The following is a 23,924-nucleotide window of genomic DNA, read 5'->3' as shown; positions in this document are numbered from 1 at the left end:
ATCAGTTTACTCTCCGAAATCATGTCTCTCTGCAGTGCTGAGCTGTTCCCAGATAAGCTCTGAGAGGGGGAAGGGAGACAAGTTTCTTATTGATAATAGCTATCTTTAACTCTACAAATAGCCCAATCTCCAGGGATGTACCTGAGCTGATGAAAGAATCGTTCATATTGGTCCAGTTCCTGTGCAAAACTTGAAAACTGACAGGAGAATAATGCAGAAAATGTCTTTCTCTAGGAAAGCAGAGCATGACTCGGTGCTTTCTTATATTTCCTTCAGGGAAAATGGGGTTAAGAGTTGATTTATACAGAAAGAAAGGAAGAGCAAGAAAAAAACAGGACAAAACAAGCAAGGCTAAAACTCTCATGCTATGAGATGGTTTCACAAACCAGCAGAGAAATTGGGTGCTGAGCTTCAGAAGAGATGAATGTTATCAGACAGCTTTAATTTTGGCTCTTGCACCTACTGGGCTAAGCATCCAGAGAGGATATGTCACATAGCAAATGGGCTTGTCACCCTCTGGAAAACATGGATTTTGTAGCTCAGGACAGGAATCCAGGAATGAGAGAGGGTGACCCAACACCAGGAGCCTTAACTGGCACAGGCAAGGCTGCCATGGGATCACCATGCAAAGGAATCAGGGACAGAGGGGAAGAAAGGAAATCTACACTGATGATGTGAATGTCTAGAGGAGGAGAAGGTGGTTGAGTTCTAAACATTTTGATTTTCTGTAGAATTAGATATATCTTGTCTGCTTTGGTTGCTAGAGACAGGACCCTGAGCTAGAAACTTCTGCCAAACGCTGTGTCAGTTGTAATTTTCTAATCAAGTTCCTACTGCAGCCCATGAGAGACAGATAAACAGATTCTCTTCAGTCTCCATTCATGTATGAGCCATCATCGTGTGCTTTGGGGCATTCCAAGCTGCGTAAGTACTTTTTTTGGGGTGGGGGGTATGTTCTTAATAAAAATAGGAATAAGATGATCGTGGGGGGTTACACCACAACAACAAAAGGAATGAATTTGATTCTTAACATTTGTAGAGGTGTTTGTTTTTGTTGGTTTTTTGTTACATTTGTGTGATTTTTTTAAACTTAGCAAATGACCAAGATTGTTAAAATATGCCCTTAAATTTGACACAGTTTCAAGCTGTTCCTTTTAACTTGGTCTTGTGCTATCCATTATTCTTGGTGTTTGAGGGGTCATTTAAAGTCCATGGTATCATTAGTGAATCTGAACTGGAAGAAATCCAGACTAAATTATGTCTGGACTATTGTGAAGATGGCGAAAGAATTTACACATTTTAGATGCCTATATTCCAGCAGTGCTTCTGAATCTATCTTTTTATTTGTGCATTTGTGAGCTCTTTGGTGTCTGTGACTGTAAATTTGGGGGAAAAAAGGCATTTCTGTGCATGCTTGTGGATGCTGTTCAATAGCACAATATATTTGGTCTCTCCTCTTTGATTTTTGTGAATGTTCCTTTCCTTTTTATCTTCTTTTTTTTTTTTAAATTTTTTTTCCTTGAAAATTTAATTCCAAGGGTTACTTGCAACGCATTTGCTAAAAGCTCCTTTCCTATTCTGTTTCACTGGAAATATGCTCATTAATGGACTTATTCATAATCTCCAGCTGGACCTACCCAGGGAGATCTGTGGGCTCTGAGTTAAGGTGTCTGTGCCTACCTCTGCCAAGTGGACATCTATTATTTTCTCACCTCAGCCACAGAAATGACTCCCCTGACAGAGGTACTTTGCTATACCACAATAGCCAGAGATTGCTGAATATTCATTGTATCTGACTGCCCAAAGTGCTTCGCCAGCACATGGTATTGGAGCCAGGATGTTTTATTACCTTCCTGCTTTTTCCTTCCCTCGGAGAAGGCGATGTGGCTTCTCTGGGCAGCTCAGTTAACTTCCTCATCTGAGCTCCTTCATTCCTGCTCTGCATTGAGAAGGGGGAACAAAGGGGAAAAACTGATTCAGCCCGAGTGCTTTAGTTCCATGAAAGTGAAATTTGCAGCCCTATTATTCTGCTGGAAGATTGATTAAAGAAGACAAGCCTTTGAACTTTGTTTCAAACAAGAGGCAGTTGTAATAACTGTAATCTTCTGTTTTATATTTCCCTGTGTGAGGGAGGGAGGAACTCCATTTACCTCTCTGTCACGGTGAAAATGAGGGATGTAGGTGGCCTGCATTCAAACGGCAGTGGCCACAGATCCTCTGTGTACCTCTCAAAATCTCATGTGGCCATTTTGTGCTGCTTACTGAGACTTAAAACTGGCTCAGATTCCTCTGGGGGCTACTAGCCCGAGTAAGGGTGAGCAGCAGAAATAACCCAGGCACCGTGTGCAGGACTGTGGGCTGTGAACTCCACCTTGCAGCTGGAGTGAATCCCAGCTCCCTGGGATTTCCCAGCCTGTCTTGTTTGCTGCTGAGCTGCAAACACCCAAATGGTCACAGGGTCTGCAGTCCAGCCCGTGGGGGATTGTCTTTGGCCAGCAGCAAACAGTGAAAATGAAGTGTAAGGAAGGGAATGTAGACATAGCTGCCTTTCATCTGGTCTGTAGTAGCAAATGCCAAATCCTTGAGGTCAAAGAGATGTGTACTCTTCAGGCTTATGCAAATTTACAAAATTCCGCTTTTGACAAAAATCCTCTTTTATTCACTGTCATTGTAAGAAAAAGACAAAAAATGAAATGTGTATTTGATCATTATGTAATTACTTGAGGACTTATCTTCATGGTTATAGGAGATTACTTTAAAAAGCAGTTTCTCGTTTGCCCCCCCCCCCCCCCCCAATGTTTTGAGTGACTTAAATTTAATCCTTTTCTCTGTCTGACTGGGTTCAACCCTGCTTTAATTGTTTCACAGAACATTTCCCTGGCAATGAAGTTGTAGGCAGGGGTTTGTGCATGTGAATGAAGGCAGAACTGTTTCAGTAGTTGTACTTTATGTGTAATTTGATATTCAGCAAGGGAAAGAGCATCTCTTCACCCCAGCGTCGGGCAGTCCTGCCCATTCTGAGCAACCAAAATACCACATCTGGTAGGCAAGAGCCCTGGGGAATTGTGGCTTATTTGGTGGCTTGAGAGGTCTCTAGAAATGTAAATTCAAATACTGTTAGGTAGAAGGGGGAATTGAATCGCAGTGCTTTGCCTGCAGCACGGGGCATGAAAGAAAACATTGCTGTTATTGTTTGATGCTGGTGGGTTTTACTGTCTACCTAAAGGAATGGGCTCAAATCACTGATAACCTGCTAAGCCGTGCCTAACTGTTGTGTTAGTTCTTGTCTTTCATTAATTCTTTTTAATTAAAGGGCTCATCCAGTGAATTCAGTGCTTACACTTGCTGAGGTGCTGAGCAGTATTTAACTCCCTCAATCGTTAGGGCTCTGCTGCATTGACCAAGACTTTTTTCACTGATTGCATAATGAGATTGCTACTTTTCCTTCTTCTGCAGGTGATATTTTCTCTCCTCTAAAGCAATTTACTTATCAAAAATCAGGGGACTGGAAGGACGAATATGCCTTATATCTTGGATACTCTGCAGAGATCCCTTTATGTAAGGTTTTATGTGCAAGAAGTACAGGCAGGAAGATGTACATGGAAAATAATGTCTGTGATGGCAGCGATGTGGAGCTACTCTGTTTGATACCAGTTTAGTTTGAGGGTCTCTATTCAAACTCTCTTGACATTACTGTTGTAAGTTAATTCAGAATAATTATGCCACAATTTATTCTCTGTAGCTCCTACAGTCAAATCTCTTCCCATTGATGTCACCTAGTTCTCAGCTCAGTGGATGTGCCTTCATCCCTGGAAATGAAATTATCTAGGTTTAAAATACATTTTCTCTATACTTAAAAAACCTGTTAGGCAGTTTTAATACCAAATCCATTCCAGCTATAGAAGCAGAATAGAATAAACTATCTGTGTGTCTGGCTATAGGCATCAGAAAATCCATTTAAAGAACTGGATTTTCTCGTTACTTATTCAATGTTTGCCTTCACTATATCCAGCCACACTTTGCAAAATAATAGATTCATGTACTTTGTCTGCCAACAATATTAATATTTCAACACTACATAGCTGAACCAGACTTCTTTGTTTGTTTCAGTATTAATTCTTTCTATGCAAGTAAATACTGCCCTTAGCTTTGGGGGGCTCTGTGGAGAGCTTGCATTTTGACTTGCTTTGAGGTTCACCTGAGTTGGTCAGCAGAGGGGATTTATGGTTTTTTGTTTTCCAAATCACAAACACACCCTGGTTTACAAGCAAGCTGCAGACTTGTCAAATGGACAGCACGACAGATCTCCTGAACTTGGGTGGAGGAATTTTGACTGGGATAGACGTTGCCATGTCTTCACATAAATTTGCATGGTATTTATATATCCATGATGATCAAAAAATACACTAAATTTTGTAGTAAGTTTTCTTCTCTTGTCTAGAGTTCAAATGGGCATTTTGCTGTGGAATCTTGAGTTGTGTGGAAGTGCTGAGTAGTTCTTTCAGTGACCTTTGGTATCGTGAAACTTTCTTAGGAGATCCCAAAGCTGCTCTCAGAACAGCTGAATGTTCATGCTAAACCCCACGGGCCCACAAAAAGCAGAGCTGTGGAAGGGCTGTCTCAGGGCAGGATAATTCTCTTCCCTGGCACTTGTGAGACATCATTTTCACCACTCTGCTTGCTTTATCCTTACTTATTGTACTGCCAACCTCCGAGCTCCTTGTCTGAGTTTTCTCAGCTCAGTGGTGTTCCCTTTCCCTCCCAGTCAGATCAGCTTGAGCTGATGTTTCTGGAGCCTTGTCCTTGCCAGGTCTCTGTCACTCAGGTGTATCAAGCCCAGCCCCTACAACTCAGACTCAGGGAACTGAAGGCTCAGAGTGCTGCAGCAGCCCTGAAAAACAGCAGGACTCAGGAAATTAAGGAGTGCTGCCTCATTCAAAGATGGGAGATGAAGTTAGAGGAAGTGTGGTCAAACAAAACTCAGCCATCGGTGGGGCACGGGAGGTGGAGCTTACAGAGCAGCCAGGGGCACTTCCAGATTCTGTTGGGAGCTGATTTCATTTGGACATCAGGAGATGGATGCTGGAGATCTGCATTTGTTGCCACATTACACAAAGGATTGAGATTATTTACTTGGTTAATTTTTTTAAAATAAAAATTTCAATTTGCTTTGATTCAAGAGGATTCCAGTGAGGAGATTTCTGTGTAAAAAAGGCTATTTTTGTTTACCTGAGCATCCTGCCCACGTTCAGTGCACCTCAGTAAAGGTCAGCCCTGCATTCAGCAGGTTTGGGTACAACAATCACCACGTGGGTGTCCTGCATGCAGTGAGGTGCAGGCAAACAGCAATACTGTGTGAGGGTAGAAGTGTGCTCTTCATGACTGGACCAGGCTGGACACACAGCTGGGCAGTCTGATGAAAGTGGAGAAGCCACAATGTCAAAAAGAGGCTGGACTACCCAGGTGATGGGAAATTTAATCATATTTCAAGTTTCCATTTTAGATGCTTTACAGCCTTGGAAATTTATTGCCATTATATGGCTTGAATTTCAAACTACTTTAGAACTAACCTTGGGATCAAAATGTTCTTGGATTTTCATTTTTTTTTCTCCCTGGGACAAAAATATTTAACTTTTGGAAGAGCAATGCCAAGCTTGTACCTTTTATGAGCCAGTATATTTTTAGCTAAATCACAACATCTATGCTAATTTTTTTTTTTTTATTTCTTATATACCAAATACAGGATTTTTTTCCCTTCAAAAAGAATTTCTGAATAAAAGCAATTTTCCTTTATCAGTAAGGAGTTAAGCCTCTGTTGAGATTCTTTGATTTCTTCAGTGTACAAAAGGTAGGGCACAGGGGATTTTTAATTTCATGGTTTGTTTGGTATTTCAGAGGCAGTGAACATGAGTGGTTAGATCAGCTGATAGTGGATCAGAAATCACGACATGTTGTGTAGCTTTTATCAAGTCTTTTAAGTATTCTTTTTCCTTATTAACCCCTTCTGATAGGGTGTTATTTATACTTTATTTTAAAATGTGAATAAATCCTCACAAATGATGAATTCACCAAAAAGAAGTAAAAGATAATAAGTAATTTAAAGCACAAAAATGAAAGGAGATGGATGGGATTTCTTCATGGACTGGTGCTGTCAAACCACTGCTCCAGCTCCATCTTGTTGAAATCCACCCCAAGGACAGAGAATTCTCTTTGGGGTTACCTGGGGACACCCAGACCAGACAAATACCTCCTCCTAGGAGGAAAAAGTGTCCTCTACCAAGTTGGATGTGTGGATAATAAAAGGGCATTTTGGGACAATGTGTGTACTGGCATTTTCCATGGTGTGCTTGCTTGCACATAACTAGAAGAGGTCAATACCAGGCCAGTAATTTTTTTTCACTGTTCTAAAAAGCCAAAATATTTGTGCTGGTTGGTTGTTTGTGGGTGGTTTTTATTTTTTTTTTTTTTTGGGCATTTAAAAATTATATTAATTGTCAGAATTAGATTCTGGTGAAATATTCTGCAAACTTTTGAGCAAAATAAATGCTATTTTAACAGGGATTGCTTTCAGAAATAAGATGTATGAAACACAGCATACTAGCAATAATAATTCAAAACCAGAACTTTGAAAATTGTTTTGTTCAAAGTCTATAGAAATCCTAATGAAAAGAAAAACCCAGAAAAATATGAAGTGGGGGCAATTTCCCAGAAGAAAATTGCCACCTTTTAACAGAAAATACTTTATCTATTCTGATGCATTCATGTATGTTTATAATTAAGCAATTATTTAAGCTTATGCTGCATTCTGTATTTTAATGACCAATTGACACTTAACCGCCTTGTGATTACTAATGCATTTAATTAAAGCTTGCTGTTCCTTCCTTGCTGGAACAAAGGAATCCTGGACACAACAACAAAACCATTTCATCTCCCTGTAGCAGGACTGAGGCTATTTCTGCTGTATATTGATAATCAGGTTTATTCAGTGCTCCCGTGTGAAAGGGAATACAGAATAAATATTTGATGGGTTTAAAAAAAATAATTTAGGAAAGTTGTGCTGCTCCCATCAGCACTCAGGGGGTCTGGTTCGTGTCTCAGAGTTTGTGCCATGATTTCAGAGGAGCTCTCTCTGCTGGGTCCTGTGGTGTGTCCGACGTGCTTTGGGAACATTTGGATGGTGGAGGGTCTTGAGGGGCAGGGTTTGAGGGGCAGCTGAGGGCACTTGGTCTGTTCAGCTGGACAAGGGGAGGCTGAGGGGACACTCCTCACAGTCTACAGCTTCTGGTGGGGGGGAGAGGAGGGGCAGACACTGATCTGTGGTCTGTGATGGCACTGATGGGACACCAGAACGGCTGGAGCTGTGGCAGGGGAGGTTGGGGTGGATATTAGAGAAAAAACTCTTCACCCAGAGAGTGCTGGGGCACTGGAGGGGTCCCCAGGGAATGGACATGGCCTCAAAGCTGCCAGAGCCCCAGGGGTGTTTGGACAACAGACTCAGCACGTGGTGTCACTCCTGGGGATGGTTCTGTGCAGAGCCAGGAGCTGATCCTCGTGGATCTTGGGGATGGTTCTGTGCAGAGCCAGGAGCTGATCCTCGTGGATCTTGGGGATGGTTCTGTGCAGAGCCAGGAGCTGATCCTCGTGGATCTTGGGGATGGTTCTGTGCAGGGTCAGGAGTTGGGCTCGATGATCCTCGTGGGTTTCTCCCACCTCAGCCTGCTCTGTGACTGCGTGGAGTTTCCAGGTGGCTGCTTGTGGATGGGAACCCTCAGTGCCCTGTCAGGGAGAGCTCTGCTGCCCTCCACAGCAGTTTGTCAGCTCTGGAACAATGGCAGTGATGCCGATGTTGGTCCCAGGATTCAAACCTGCCTAAGGGAAAGGGGAAGAGTTCCAGGGTTGACTCAAGCCTGGGCTCTTGCCCTGCAGAGCCCAACTCCAGGCACTCCCTCCAGCAGCGACTGACACGGAGCTCAAAGAGGATTATAACTTCAAAATGAGTTTAAACGACAAAGAGTCTCTTTTTATGCAAATGTCTCAAGCACTAAAGAACAAAGAGAGGATCTCATCCCTCTCCTACCCTCTGAGAAGCTGGGAAGTGTAAGCAAATTGCTCCTACATGGAAGGGGAGGGTTTTGTTCCCTTTTCTGTAGCCCTTGTGTGTTCTGCAAGAAAGGCAAAGGAGAGATGGTGAACACGAGCCTTCCCTGGCATCTGGCTTGGAGGGAGGAGAAGCAAAGGAGACAAGGCTAGAGTGGGCAATTTAACTCCTTCCAATCTTCTCCCTCTCCCTCTCTCTTGGGTTGAAAATCACTTGGTTTATTTTTTTGCTTGCTGTCCTGGAGAAGGTTTGCTTGCCTTGAGAACCAGAGGACTGTAACTCTGAAAAGAAACTTCCAAAATAAAAGAATAGGAAAAAGAGCAATGGGATCAATAGTTACCTTCTACTGTGGGAAGCCCTTTCCCTCTCCATTAAATTGTGACAGCCACAGTACAAGAGGAGGGTGAGTATATGACAGAGCAGCACAAAAGTCCATCAGCCCCGTGTCTGACAGGGGCTTTTGTGAGGCTGGTGGTGCCCGTGCTCGGGGTCAATTACACCTGGGGTGGCATCCAGGTCATCGTGACTGGGAGGGTCGGTGGTGGATCAGCAAGGAAATCTGTCTGCAGACAAATTGGTTTATAAACCTGCAGCCCTCTCATTCTCTGAGAGGTTTCCATATTTCTTTTAGGATTGGTAGGAAATCGGTCCCTGAGGTAGCTAAAGCCTGCTGACAATTTAGGTTCCCATGCTCCTGAAAAGTGAAAAATCTCTGTCTCAGCTGGGAATGTGCTGCTGGTCCCCCTCAGCACCTCCCCTCTGTGCTGCTGGGAGGAATTCTGCTCTGCCTGTAGCCTCTGAGCTTAGGGAAGGAGCACTAAAGGGTCAGAATAAAATCCAAGGCACAGCAATACTTTCTCCACCTCTGGGCATCTTTCCCTCATTCCTAAGGGAAACCTTTATTCTAGGAAATTCAATAGAAATATGGCAAATAAGAGTGCTGTGAGTCCTTTCCTCTGCCACACTGCTGCTCTTCACTAGAAAACTCTGTACCTCCACCTGATAGAAAATCTTATCTGACTTGACAGCAGCTGATTTATTTACCAGCTACAAAAACAACATCAACAATTCTGCTGTTGGGGACGAGAAGATGCTGTACTAGAAAGGTGATAACCTAGAAAGGGATATTTCTGCATAGAGAATTTTGATTGAGATTTGATTTTTGGAAAGGAGCAGGAATGTAAGCATGTGTACTTTCATAGGTGCAGAGGAAGGTCTTGTGAGCAGGCCCTTGGATTTGTGTGACTCTTAAAGTGCTTTCAAATGTCAGATTTTCTGCACAGTGGTGCTGGGGAATTGTCCCTGCTCAAAGGTGTGTACCCGAACTGCAGTGTTTGTTTTGGACAGGATGTTTTTATTTATTATTGCTTGTAAAGCCTCTGGCCCAATGGGATTCCCTGCCTTGCTGACATGAAGATGTTATCACTATAAATATTCCTGCTGTTCTGCATGCCTGCACTTGCAGTGTTGTTGGGGTGGTGAGAAAAATCAATCAGAGCATCAGTAAAACCCATGGGTGGAGATCTTCAGAGCTGCCAGCTCCCGAGGGCATCCAAATCCCCCAGGCAGCTTTGGTGATCTCAGCTTGTAATTATTATCAGCATTATCTTGCTGTTGGGAGCAGGTGAGAGTGGATAGAAGGAACTGGCTTAAATCCAAGGAATTTATATGTCACCTTATTATCATAGTAACAGTGTCAGGGAATAGATGGGTTTTTTTTCTTACTGCATTTCACCACTTCGGTGACTGATACACAGAAAAGCTCACAGTCTAACCAGAAATCTCTGTCCATTTGGGAATTTGAATAGAAATGTTCTATATTCCAGGCCAGTGCCCTAACGTGCATCTTTCCTCCCTTGTTATCATGCATTAAGGGAGAGATGGATGATTTCAGTATGTTGTTTTCAGAGGGAGTGTTGACATTTCATTATTTTCTCCTGTATTCCTATGAAATAATTTCTGAAATTCTTTCTTGAAGTAAATTTGGCATTTTGGAGTTTCAATTTTTTTTTAAACAAGATTTTCTTACTGTTTCTATATTAATCCATGCTATTTCCAATTCTGAATTTTTTTATTTTAATTTTGATTTACAATAAACCAGTATTTTAATCCAGCCTCATTATTTGTCCCAAATCATCATCTTCAACAAAAATTTTATTTGTGATTGATTTCACTATATGTCCATGTGAAAACAGAAAAGTGGAAGTAATATCAGTGAACTGTCAGCATTCTAAGATGAAATAAAAAGAAAAAAACCAAAAGTACAAATTCCCAAAAGATCCAGTGTTTTTTTTTCTTTTCATTTACATTGATATAATATTACTGAAACATAGAAATCAGTTTTGTACCAATAGCTTTCCCACAGTGAATCTGTTGAGATGAAAAGATTGCAGCCAATGTTGTGTGAGACTAGCTAAACTCTCACAAAGTAGATATAAAAAAGTAGCAGTAATATTTTCACAGCCATAGCCAGAAATTCTCCTACAAAGCCACTGCTATGCAAAAGTTTTGAAACAGCAAAGATGAACATTAGACAACAAAACTGGTATTTAGCACTTCTCATTACCTTGTTCTGCCATCCTCTCTCACCTTGTAAACCACCTCCATGGAACCTCATCCCTTCTGTTTTTGCAGCAGTGAACCCGATAAGAAAATGAGTGAAAATTAATTTAATGTGGATGGGTAATCGTGTCCCACCTCGATTCCCCTGCTGCTTGCAGCTCTGTGGTAGCCCAGTGCCTTCCAGGAGAGCAGTGAACAGTGCTGCTCACAGCTGGCACGTGTTTGTTCTCTCATCCCTCCTCGGGGGAAATCACTTTCAGTTGAGTGATTTGGGAGGAATTCTTTCTAAATATGTGCACATGAGATGCTAAATATTTGCTAGGAAAAGGCCAGGCCAAATGAATTCCTGCTGGAGTGGAGGAAAATGGAGTTTGTGAGGATTATTTTGTCTCAGGAGTTGATTCTGTAGTAATTAGTTGTTACCTGCACAGAGATGTAGCGCTGCTGCCACAGATGCAGCATTCCTTTTGGGAGGCTGGCAGGGAATATGGGTGTGTGTCAGTGAACCTGGAGGTGAGGACTCACAGACAGAGAGGGGAGAATATACAATAATTTAAATGAAAATATTTACTCTTTACTCTGCTAAAGCAGAAGAACTCCAGAGCAGTGCCTTGGCTGGGAAGCAAATATCACTCATGGAGTCTCACACAGACAATCAGGATCCAGGTAAGCGTGTTCTCAGAACTGTTCCCAAGTTATCCAACATGCAAAGTGGAAACAGGACATGTTCCTCCTGAAACACTGAGCCTCCAGGGTGTTCCAGGGTAGAGAATGCCTCGGGTTTATTGCCCTGTGCAGAATTTTTGTGTGTTCCCATATGGAGAGCTTTGTCCCCGACAGCTGCTGGCATCTGTGTCCCTTTCAGTGCTCCCCTGTGGGACTCCTGGTTGTGCTGTGTGCATCACATCCCTGCCTCCCTGATCCTGCACTGATCCACAGGCACAGCCTCCCTGGCAAGGCTTTCCTGTCTCCTCACCATGTTTCCTGGAGAGGAAGGAAGGAAGGGAGTCGAAGGGAACACCAGGCTAAGATGGTGAGCACTTCACTGCTCTGTGCCTCAGCACCCCTAGCAATAAAAGTACGTAAAATTTTCTCCTTCATTTAACTTTGAGGTTCAATTTGTGACCTTTCATAAGGGCAGAAGCTACTATAGAAATGAATTTATTTGAGTGTTCAGTTAATTAGCTTTAAGAGTTGTCACAGCTCTGAGCTGGGTTTTGCTGCACATTCATGTTTGTCCCTCATTTCCTACAGCAAATTGTTTTTCTCTGCGAATAAAACATTTACAGGCATTTTAAGCACTATTTTCTTACACCAGTGTTTTTGTTTAGGGTACAAAACAGATTGGGGTGACAATTTTCACTGGCTCCTAAATAACCTCATATAGAGGTGAGCATCTTAGTTCTTCCCCAGGAAGCTTGTACCTGGACAGTGTGTCCTGTAATGGGACAAATAATTAAATTCAGCAAGTTTGAGTGAAAAATATAATCAAAATGAAGGTGATTTCTTCTTGATGTAGCTTTCCTGCCTTTCCTTGCCCAGCACCTGCTCGTTGCTGTCATACTGAGCCCCTGCCTGGCTCTTTGTGCTCTCCTGGTCCAGAGCATCACTCCTGGTTCCCAGGAGGGCTCCAGGCTCAGGAGAAAGTGCTGTGCTGGGAGAGGATTGCCAAAACAAACCCTCTGGTGCCTCTTTGTAGGGGAATTAAAGGTCACAGGGAGCTCTTGGGAAAGGATGGATAACATGAAGGATTGGCACCTTCACCTGCTTCTTTCTGTGAATCATTGGACACCCAATTATAAAGTGAGCTTGATTTCTGAGGGTTTTGCCCTAAAACAGGCTCTGTTCCCACCAGTGGAGAAGCCATGGCTGTGTGCAGGCTTCTGGCTGAGGCTGCTTTTGGGAAGGCTGAGTGGTTTCAAGACATGGTGTGGGGGAGCTGCAACTCCCTTTCCTTTGCTCTGTGACTTTCATGCATTCACACGGACAACTCTGTTCTCCAATCAGCTTTCCCAAAAATTGGAAATGAGCTAGAGGGGAAATTAAAACTATCAGTTTACCCTCAAATGCCCTGTGAATATGATGCTTTTTTTTTCTTTCTTTTCTTTTTTTTTTTTTTTTAAATAAAAGCTCTTCTAGACGTAACAAACAATAATCTATCTTTCTCCAGGCTATTGACTTTCCTATAGAGAACAATGCAAAACAGTGACCTTCCTGCAGCAAGCACAGAGGCTGTTAAACACCACCTCCTGGGAGGACCTTGTTCTCATCTAAGTATGATGCTTTTCTGACTAATTTAAATTTAGCCTTATTCAGCTTCATTGCTGTTAGGGCTGCTCCTCAAAATGGAACCTTTCCATAGGTGAAAGTCTCTAAATGCTGATATGGAAGAAGGCAGACTTATGCCAGATTTTTAAAGTTACCTATTTAAAATTCCACTTTAAAATTGATATAGGTTAGTTTTAAGATGATATTTTTATATGAAGTGGCTTTTAGGCAAGCAATTTCTTTTTTGCTCATGTTATTCCCCCTCCTCCTATATTATCCTGTGCAATGTGGCAGGATAACATTAACTTTGCTTTGTGGATTTCTTCAGAGCTGAGGTCATGGTAGCCTCTCTGTGAGGGAACTAAAAGTAATTTTTGATGTTTAATGTGATTAATTTTCTTCTTTTCAATATTTTTGTAAAGAATGCTTTCACAGTTTTCTGATATTTTCTTTGTAGAGACTTTTCCTTTGATTTGTCCTCTGTGTTAGAAAACACTTTGATTCTAAACATTTCTCTGCTTTTATTGACACTGAAGTCAATTAAAAAACCTCAGCGTTAGGAAAATAGATATTATTTTCCTTGTACAACAACGGCAGCATTGGGAGAGAATTCTGGTGTCCCTCTGAGTCCCCTTTGAGCCCAGAGCTTTCCCAGCCCTGTCCCTCCAGTTTGTTCCCCTTTCCAGCTGTTGCTCAGCTTCCCTCGTGAGCTGAGTGTGAAGCCAAGGGAAAAGAACACAACTTGACTCAGTGGCTTTTCCTTCCCGGAAAAAGGGAGGAGTGTGGGAGACAGAAGAAGCAGTGATAGCTGCAAGGCTGAGTGGTTTTCCAAAGGATTCTGTGAGACATCAGCTGCTCTGAAAAAGCAGAAGGTGAGAACAATTCTGCTGTAAAACTGACTTATTTCTGACCACTACCATGAAAAATTGAGATGTGCTGTGATAAAAACTGTCATGTTGATTTCTTGGCAAGCTTGGCTAGTCATGCACTGTTGTCTGTCCAGTCTCTGCTGGCTTTGGGATTTTTGCATCATCCTTCCCATGTTAATAAATGAACTGTAACATCCATCAAACTTTTCTGAAACAAATCTGGGATTAACCTAGTTCAAGGAGCATCTGGATCAGTGGTGCTGTGCCCTGTGCAGTGAGAAGAGGCCAGGAGCTGTCTTTGTGATGCACTGGCTGTTTTAGGAAGTGGTGGAGTCACCATCCTTGGAGGTGTTTAAAAGACATGTAGATGTGATGCTGAGGGAGATGTTTTAGTGGCAGTACTGAGTTAGCAGTCAGACTTGAGGATATTTAAGATCTTTTCCACCCTGGACAATTCTACAATTCTAAACTGGTGTTCAGGGCTTGGTTTAAAATCCTGACTTAGCTTAATATATGTGTCCAGTTCCCCTCTGCTGTGTGGTTATTTAAATTAAAATCTCCTCTTGCTTTCCAGGCCCTCTATCCTTCTTCTCTTACTGATTCTCTTGACCCGAGTTCCTTGAGTGCTCCTCTGTGATCTACCAAGGTGCAAAATTTGCAAAATTGTCTACTGCCTCCAATCCCAGCCTTCTCCCATCCGTGGGGTGCTCCCTCCAGTTCTTCCTGGTAAGTCTCCTGCCCTTCACATTCAAATAGTTCTTTAAAAAGTCAAAATACCTATGCAAGTAGATTGGTAGATTCCAGAGAAATCCGCTTTTGGAGCAGTAAAACACAATATATTTTGTGCATTCAGCATTTTCTTCATTGCTTCTTGACTGTAAAGTTTGGAACAAGCTGAGATGCCTAACTTCAGTGTGGAGTAAAGCTCTAAAGAACTTGATAAAAATCATTAGTGACATGACTTGGTTTGTTTGAAAGGCCAAAGAGAACTGGCCATGTGCTTGCAAATCACCTCAGGTGTCCTGGCAAAGCTGCAGTGGGCACTGCCCAGCCACAGCACCTGGAGGCTCCTGGGGTCAGTGCTGGCTGAAACACTGGTTCCTTCCCGACCTTTTGTTTTTCAAAAGGGTCACCCAGCAGAGAGAACACAGGCTTTGGGCTGGAGACAATTTCTTTTTAGTGTTGGATGTGCAAGTACTGAGTTGCTACATAAGGAGGGTGTGATGTGCTGGTTGTCTGAGGTCTGTGTTTGCTTCCAGCACATTCCCTGTATGTGTGATACCCAGAGCTATAGAAACCTGCCAATGTGAATTGTCTGGGCAGCTGCTATGGAGCTCATGTAACTGCCAGAACTTCATATAAACTTCTCTCAGATGTGCCAAACTGTCAGCACTAAAGAACACTCTGGGCCAGCTCTTAGAGGGTCCCACAATTTCTTGTGGCTTAGGCAGTACCTGAGAAGGTTCTGGTTTTGCCCTGCTGAATTCTGAAGGTGAGAGTTTTGATTCTCAGCAACATCTGGACCTCTCTTACATCCAGCTGATGTGGGAAGCTTATTAACCTTTGGTGAGCAGAGTTTGCTTTTTAAAAAATGGATCAAAAGAACATGTTTTGATACATTAAAAAATGCATGTCATAAAACTGCTGTTTCTGTGCCTGCCAAAGCCAAGAACTGCTCAGGCGTGAGAAAGAGCAGAGAAAAAAAGCCAATAAAAACTATCCAAGCCTAACAGAAATATTAGGAAAGGAGATGAAAGACAACCACCTGGGATGCCCATGAAACAACTGATTTTAATCCCCTGCTGGTGCTACATGTTTCCTTAGAAAGGGAATTTATAGATGAAGGAAAGATTGCATGGATAATGTGTTTGGTCAGTGCTTGTAACCCTCAGCCTGAGGCCAAAAAATCCCGAAAGGCAAAGAATGATGCTTTTTTGGTAGATATCAGGAATTCCCTTATTTCTTGCATGTCCTCTGCAGATCTGATAGCTCTTTGGGGAGGGAGTGTTGGCCTCCAGTCATACAGAAAGGAGGCAGCAAACATGCACAGGGAAGAAGTGCTATGGACTTAGGAGCTGCTCAGTCTTTGGAAATATGTAACTGAAAGAAATCTATAACTGACTGGAGAGACTGGGAAGAGTTTGGAAATGATAGCACCAGCTTCATACTGCTGAGATAAAGCTTGCAATACAGTGGGCTTGTGAAAACCTTCAGGATTTATCCTTATGCAGCAGTATGAGTTTGGACAGTGGCCAGGATGCCATCTGCAAGTGTCCAACAAAAATCCAAAACACTTTAGAGAATAGATATTGCCATCCCTCCGCTCCCCAACAGCAGTTCCAGCCAAGTGGGAATGGAGGAATTTTATAAGATTAGTGGGCTACAGGCTGCAAGCAGAGAGCTAACCTTGTCTGCCTCTAAAGCCAGGGGTATAATCTCTAAATTAAATTTACATGATTTATCACATCCAGGAAGATTGGTGAAACAACCAGAAAAAGTAGAGGAGAGGAGAAGAGATGATGGCCATTGGACTGGAGGGGTTTTGTCTTGTCAGTGGTAAAATGCACAATTCAAACCACTGAAATGGGATTAGTAGTGGGTGCCCAAACCAAATTGTACTGAAACACAGAAGTGCTTAATATATTGTTTGCAAAATGCAATATCTCAGGACAGAGACCCATCTGTTGTCACGGAGGAATCAGATGGAAAGTGCATTAAAAGTTGGAATTAATCCCCACTGGGAGATCTGCACTGAGTCATGGTGATATATGGGATCTGTGCAAAGGGAAGAGAGACAATATTGTCCCTATGATTTATGCATTGCACAGTCACTGCCACGTTCTACAGCATTCCTGCTCTGTTGGCTGCAGACAGCAGCAAAGAGAGGGTCCCCCTGGCTCCTCTGAAGTCTCATTGTGCTGGGGGGTTTAGTGGTGGGGCAGCTCTGTTAGGATGGGGAAATGTGTTTGAAAAGCAAGGAGAAACTCACACAAAATGCAAAGGCCAAGAGGAGCTGGCCCAGGAGAAGAAATAGTAGATTTGATGCATTTTATTCACTTGGTGCCTTAATGTAGAGTCAAAATATAGAAGGATGATTTGTTTAAGCATCTCAACTAAGTTCCTTCTTCACAGCCGGCTTTCATGGCATCCAGTAAAGGAACTGTACAAATGTAAATCTGTGGAGAACAAACTGGGAATTAGGGCTGTGCAAGACCAGGCTGCCTTTGGAACAGTGTGGGTCTGCAACCAGGCTCAGTCCACGGGTCATGAAGAGCTCAAACCATGTTTGTTTATATAGGTAAAATAAGAATTAGACCCAGGACACCTGCAGCTGCTGAGCCTGTGGTGCTCCTAATAAAACTCATCCTGTCTTTCCTTCTGTGATCCCCTACTCCTGCACTCCCCACTGCTGCTCAGCTCTACAGGCAGCTGGTTTTCATCCAGCCAAGTGCTCTGAATTTACTTTGCTGCTTCTTAAGTAACAGCTACAACTAGGACAGGTATAAAGCCACATCTTGAAAACCTCCTCTACACACCTTGCAAAGGGACTGATTAAAGCTTTCTTGTTATCCCTACGAAATCTGGGCTCTGCCTAAGGAAGAGCTACGAAATTGTTTCCCTTGTTAACTGCTAGGATCTTCTTGGAAATCCTATCATATTTCATTTTTATTACCTGTTACTAGAACTATTCAGGTGGCATATTGAAGAACACTTGTCAAAAAAATGTAGCATTCTTCTTTTAGGAGGAATAAATGAAATTTATCTCATAACCCAATCTCCTTCTAAAATAACTATAGATCCAGGCAAAAAGGAATCAAAGATAATGTATTTTCTTCATTTATTGCATTAGCATTCATCATCTTTCCTTGTATTTTTCCATATTTTAAATTATTTTTTTAAATAACCCCCCCCAGGTATTTAAAATCTAGTAAAGACCATTTTGTTTTGTTTTTGCTGAGTTTTGCTGGTTAGCTGAAGCTGGCACATGGCCAGGCTCACATCCACATAGTCTTTGTTAAAACTTGGTGGGGTGCCACTCCAAGGAGACACCTCATTAAATTCATGTTGGCAAATATTTGTCACCTTCTCAGGAGCTCTGCAGTGATTAAGGTTGGGATTTTCCTCACCTCATCCCTGAGCCCATTCCTGGATCCATGCTAACAGACATTTTCGCTGGTAGCCAGGATTACTTGCCCTCTAAAATGTCTTTCTCTGCTGTTGAGGGAGCCTGGATGACAGGCCCAGGTTACACACTTCATTTTTGGATGCTTGAAACGAGATGAATTCCATCCTCCAATTCCTTCAAAAGTATTTACTTGATTCTTCTTCCCTGCTGCCTCTGGCAAGAGTACGTTTCAGATCAGTTCTTCCCTGCACTGAGAGATCCTTGCTCAATTGCTCCAAGGCTTGACCTTTCCTAAGCTTCTTCATTTACCCACCTGCTTCCCACATTTGACACAGCCCTAAATAGTTTCATTTCATCTCATGAATTCTCTTTGGAGTTATGTTTTCTCTTGGTCACCTCTGAGTCTCCTCTCTCTCTCATACAGGTCATGTTTTCCCAGTGCTTCTGTGGGAGGTGCCAAGCTGCTGAATCAGTCTCCTATTGCCTGAGCTCCTTCCTCACAGCAACATCTCCTGGGCCAAGCCCTGCCCTGCTTGGAATGTGACAGAGAGGGAGAGGAAGGGCACCAGGAAATTGTTTTTCCTTGGCAGAGGCTCTTGTGCTGGAAGAGCCCTGGTGCAGCTGAATGTCTCTAGAGCTGAGAGGAGCTTACTGAAGGCAGTACAGTAGCTCCATGAAGGGGTTTTGTGCCAAGATTTATATGTTGGGAAGTTTTGGGCAAAATGGAATAGATTCATTGCTCTCTGGCTTTGCCTGTGGGTTTTTTGTGTTTTTCTGTGTTGGTTTGTTGGTTTTTTTTGTTTTTGTTTTTTTTTTTTTTTTTTCTTACTGTGGTTTTTTTCCCCCTCAAAACAAACATTTAGGACCCTCAGACACACTGGAAAAAAGGTTGGAAGTTTGTTGAGCAGCTTCCAGGCCACATATACATATTTCCTTCTTCTATATTTCTTTTCCTATCTAGTTACTCTGAAATTCACTCTTCTATGATCTAGGTTGTTCCTTTAGCTTGGGCACCAGAATACTGCTGAGAAAAGGGCCATAAAAGCAAAGACTGGCATTTCCTAAATGGCACAGTTGTGATATGTGCTGTGGTTTTGTGTAAATCACTGATCCAGCACAGTGTATTGCACACAGTGGAGCACCTTGATCACAATCTCAGTTCACTGCTTGCTGAAATCTAATCCTGGGCCTTCAGGTGCTCTCAGGAGCTTTTAGCTTAGGTACACACAGAGCCTTGGGACAGCAGTGTAAGGAAGGCTGATAGGAGAGAGAACTGGGTTTTCTGAGGAAAAGGACTGATGAAGAAATGAAGAGAAGCTGTTTAACATTCTGGGCTGGCTCAGATACACAGAGAGAAATCAGTTCCCTCTGGTGAGGGATGGGGTGGACCCATCCTGCCCCACTCCAGCTTGTCCCTGCACTGTCCCAGCCTGCTCCTGAGACCACCAGGCTGAGGCTTGCAGAGCATCCCTCCCTTGGCTCTGTCTCTGCTGCTGGAGCCATCACAGCTCGTGTCTGCCAGAGCTGGGTGATCTTGCTCTGAGAGGGGAAAAATATCCACTGTAAGCCTCACCCAGAACATCACTGATCTGGAAGAACAGCTCCCAGGAGCCAGGAGAATGAATGATTTATCAAAGGTAGCTTTGACCCTTGCCAGGGTCATATTAAACACCTTCTTTCTTTCTGGCTGGCTGGAGAGACTGGGCATGTTGATATACGTTTTTCCCATCTTATTCTCCATTATCTGAGCCGCAGTGAGAGAGTTTCAGTCTTTGAAAATGTGTTGGGCTAAGCTAAGAGGAAAGGAAATACCAGAAAGATGGTGTTCTCTGCTGTTGTAGCGGGGGGGGGAAGTGGTTTGTGGCAATTTTAATGGGAATTATTTATTTCTCCGTCTGATGAGGAGAATCTGCTCTGGTCCCTCACCTGCAATGGAGCTGAATGTAGACAAGTTTTGGTTAATTTCCATTAAAAATATGAATGTTTTTAATTGGGGGGTGCACTAGGTGATGTTCCCCAGGGACAGGAGGAGTTCTCCAGTCCTTGGAAATATCACATCCAAAGCTGATATCTCCCACCCCAAGTTCAGCCCATCAAATTTTGATTCTAAAGCATCTCTGTTACCCTCCAGACAACCTCCCATTTCAGTCTGGAGAGAGTGACAGGCACCTGCACAGGGCTGAGACCTGAGATTTAAAAGATGTGTATGTGACACTTGGGAACATGGTTTAGTGGTGGGCTTAGCAGTGCTGGATCAATGGCTGGACTCAATGAACTTGAAGATTCTTTCCAGCCCAAATGATTCTATGATTCAAAATCTATCATTCGTTGTGGACTTTCTAGCCTTTTACTACTATGAGTGTGAAGGGGAACCTTGTAAGGGTTCAAAAAGGATGTGTCCTTTGTCCTGTGTTATCAGGGTGACAGCACCCTTTGTACCATAAGGTTTTTACTTCCCAGTGGGGAAGTAAGAAAACACTACATTTTGTCTAAAGAAAAACCTTTGGTTCTACCAAATATTTGTGAGACAACAAAACTTGCAAAGTGTCTGGAATGTGGCTGGTTTATGACTGCTCTGTGCTCTCTTTTCTCTGCTTGCTGGTCCTAAGCCTTATTTGCTTTGGGAGAACACCACTGTGAGTATTCCAGTGTGACATTTACAGTTTCCCTCATGCAAATTGGCCCAGCAGCAGCCCAGGGACAGCAGACCATGAACTTATAAGGGCTGGCAGGGAGAGTGTACAGAGAGGTCAGTATGGGGGTGTGATTTCTCCTCCCTGCAGAAGGGGAGCTGGATCAGTGGCTGTGGAAGGATGCTCTGGAGAGCTGATGCAGAACTGTTTGTGTTTTGTTTTAGCTGCTTTTTTTTTCCAGCTAAATCAAACTGGTATTTTGAGGCCACACTGCTTAGTTTCAAGCCTCGAGGCATTTTTCTTTCTGAGTGATGCTATTTAGTTTATTGGGTTTTTTTGTCTTTGTGATTATTTTTAAGAAAAGTGGTGAGGATACATATAGTTCCTGTCTTCTGTTTCCCTAGACCCTTACACAAATTAGTAAATCACCTGATCCAGTTTTTTTTGAAAGAGGAAAGGAAGAGAAAACATACTTTGGATCAGAATTTGAAGGTCTACCTAGGGAAAAAAAAAAAAACATTTTGGACAGAGGGAAAATCAAGTTTTATAATTGGAATTGATTTTTAAGGTTCACCATGGAGTTTGCATTGCAGTGTAGATTTGAGAGCACCTAAAAAAGGTGCACAATATGCACAAGATGCACAGTGGTATCAGGCACTGTAGAACCCGGTGGTGCAGTGTAAGGTGAGATGCTGCAATTCTCTGAAGAGGTGCAGGTGCTAATTCCAATATCCTGGAGGAAGGTGCATTATGCAGCAAGAGCTGGCAGTGCTTTTGTGTTTGGCTAGATGTGGCACTGATTTATCTCAGGAAGGAGTTTCATGCAGCGGGGCGCTGTAGGGAGATGCTTGCTTGTGATTTACTCACTGTGCCAAACTCGCTTGGAGTTTTATTTTTAAAAAGCCTGTGTAGTCTCTTTTTCCTGCCTCCCTCTCCTGCGCTGAGCAGCACTAAATGCTGTTTGCCACTGAGGACGTTTAAACTAATTTTTCCAAAGTGCTGACGAAGCAGGACACTCTTTTATTGCTGTCATAACACCGCTCAGGCTCTTCTCCTTGATTGGGTTTGTAAAACACCGACCTTAGTGAGTTCTCACGCTGAGGAGCGGCTGGGGCAGCCGCCCCTGGGTGCCAGGGCCCATCTGCTGCGTGTCCTGCTGGCCAAAATGACTTCATTACCATGACTTCATTAGCAGGCAGCACCGAGGGGACAGCAGGGCTGGCAGGAGGGCTCAGCCCTGCTCTGCCTGCCCGCTCTGATCCCGTGCTGCGTGCCAAGGTAACTGGCAGGTTCTGGTCCTCCCACTGGGAAACTCTTTCATTGCCCAGCACCATTCCTGCCGGTGGGGAAACGTGTTCAGTGTGTCAGCACATCTGCACGCTGCTGTGGGACCCAGCTGCACACAGAATGAGGCAGCAAGGGGAGGAGAGAGGCAGGGCGGGCCGAGGTAAACAGGAAACTGAAGCTCATCTTTGCCTGCCAAGCAAGTGTTAAAAACCTTTTCAACTAGCTGCCCTCAGTAGCACAACAAGAAAAAGTTGGAAGTTTGGGTACCCCACTCCAGACACAGTAATAACATCTTGTGTCTGTTTCTGATGAATGCCAAGCTGTGCCAGGAGATGTTCAGGTTGAACATCAGGAAGAATTTCATCAGTGAAAGGGTGGTTGAGCATTGGAATGGGCTGTCCAAGGAGGTCACCATCCTGGAGGTCACCACCATTCTAGGGATGGTGGAGTCACCATCCCTGGAAGTGTTTAAGAAATGACTGGATGTGGCACTGAGTGTTATGGTTTAGTGGCATGGCAGGGTTTGGTCAAAGGTTGGACTCAATGAACTTGGAATCTTTTTCATCCTTAATGATTCCATGATCCGTGTGTAACCAGCAGAGACTGGACACACATGCTGGCATTGTGCAGTCCAGAGATGGGGACAGCCAGCTGACCCTCACCCAAATCAGTCCAAATTTGTCTCTTCTGAAGAGGAGGCAATTCTGTAGTCAGGCTCGAATCTGTAGCATGCAGTGCACTGTCACAGGCAAGAGAGATGTCTCTTCCCTCAGCTGAAAAAAGCATGAGCCAAGTTCTCTTTGATCTCCTGATCAAATCTGTAAATTTGCCTCAGCTCCATCCTGGGGCACCTGCAAGTCAAAGCCAGCCTGCAGCTCTGTTAATGTCCCCTGGCTTTGACCTGCAGGTACAACAGCACTCCTGACTTCTTTGGTTTTCCTGAAAATACACAGTGTGCCCAGCCACGAGCTCATCTCTTTCTCCCTCTTCCACCCTGGGCTCCTCTCACCCTCTCAGTCCTGCCATTGCACCTAGTGCAGTCAGAAAGCTGCTCTGGAAGCAGTGACCCCTCTGAGCAGGCTCTGGAGGGTTCCCCTGGGCTGCTGCAGCCTCCCTGTGCACATCCACAGTGGCAGCTCAGTCACCACAGCCAGGGGCCCTGCTAATTCAGTCCTGGCCTGGCTCTGGGAAGACTCTGGTGGCAGGTTGTGTGTGATTCAGTAATAATGATGAAAGGTTGGGTGTTCACAGAGCTGTGCATGCTCACAGGCGACTTAACAGTAGCTAATTAATATTCCAGTGCTGTGATTCACTGGGGCAGCATTTTCTCCAACTTAAACCCTCTCCAAAGCTTTGTCCTGTCACAGACACTGACACAGGATGACAGCAGATATCTGTGTTCTCACCCCCTGCTTACACCCCCACTCTGCTTCTTCCTGTTCCTTGGTCTATTTTTTAGGTCCAGATGAATACAGAAATGGCCCCTGAATGAAAGAAAATTAGACTCTACTAAGTCTTGCTGGGGTTTTTATGTGAAGTATCTCCTGCCTTATGTTCTGCCTCTCCCTCTCAGTGTTTCTTGGTTAGGATGTTGTGCCTTCAAGTCATGTCTTGATGAGAATCAGACTGGGCACTGAGTCCTGTTGGGGAATCAGATGCTGAGGGTTGTGATTGAAGCTTTTTGGCAATTTGCTTTCAAATGTCTTGGCCACAGGAATAATTTAGAGCTAATGAAATAGATGAAGAGGAAAGAGGAGGTCATCTTTCAGGCTGGAAAAGGCAGCTTATGTCATTTGCTCAACACTGGCTTTAAGACAATCTAGATGTCCCAAAGAAAATGTTTTGAGTTTTTTCTCCCTTTTCTCCCTTTGATGTAGGCACTCACTTGGGCTGCAAGAGGTGTTGAGGCATATCTGGGCTGAGTGGGGTTCTGCTGGGGCTGAATAAGTGAGAAAAAAGAAAATCTTGGTGGCACAGACCATCTTTCCATGCCATTAAAAAAGCTCATGACAGTAAAAGCTGTGTAAATTTGCAGAGTCATTGCAATATTTGTATAGGTGTGAGCCATCCTTGGCCTTTGT

At 43.5% G+C, this 23,924-nt stretch overlaps 1 long non-coding RNA gene across 13 annotated transcripts in view; it reads left to right on the top strand.

Annotated features, from left to right (window-relative positions):
* Window positions 1-23,924, top strand: part of LOC148221964 (uncharacterized) — a 167,711-nt gene that overhangs the window by 18,722 nt on the left and 125,065 nt on the right. For 5 of the 13 annotated variants that reach the window (XR_015806966.1, XR_015806957.1, XR_015806967.1 and 2 more), the window contains exons 2-5: window positions 11,526-11,738; window positions 12,831-12,934; window positions 13,703-13,800; window positions 14,372-14,523. This is a non-coding gene — a long non-coding RNA (uncharacterized LOC148221964). Of the gene's footprint in view, window positions 1-7,734; window positions 11,327-11,525; window positions 11,739-12,830; window positions 12,935-13,702; window positions 13,801-14,371; window positions 14,524-23,924 lie in introns of those variants that run through there. The other 8 variants (XR_015806968.1, XR_015806960.1, XR_015806956.1 and 5 more) reach the window with 6 other exon arrangements.

The sequence above is a fragment of the Sturnus vulgaris genome, chromosome 15 (assembly GCF_052056855.1).
Source record: "Sturnus vulgaris isolate bStuVul1 chromosome 15, bStuVul1.hap1, whole genome shotgun sequence".
Classification (NCBI taxonomy): Eukaryota; Metazoa; Chordata; class Aves; order Passeriformes; family Sturnidae; genus Sturnus; species Sturnus vulgaris.
This window is presented reverse-complemented; position numbering and strand designations above follow the sequence as displayed.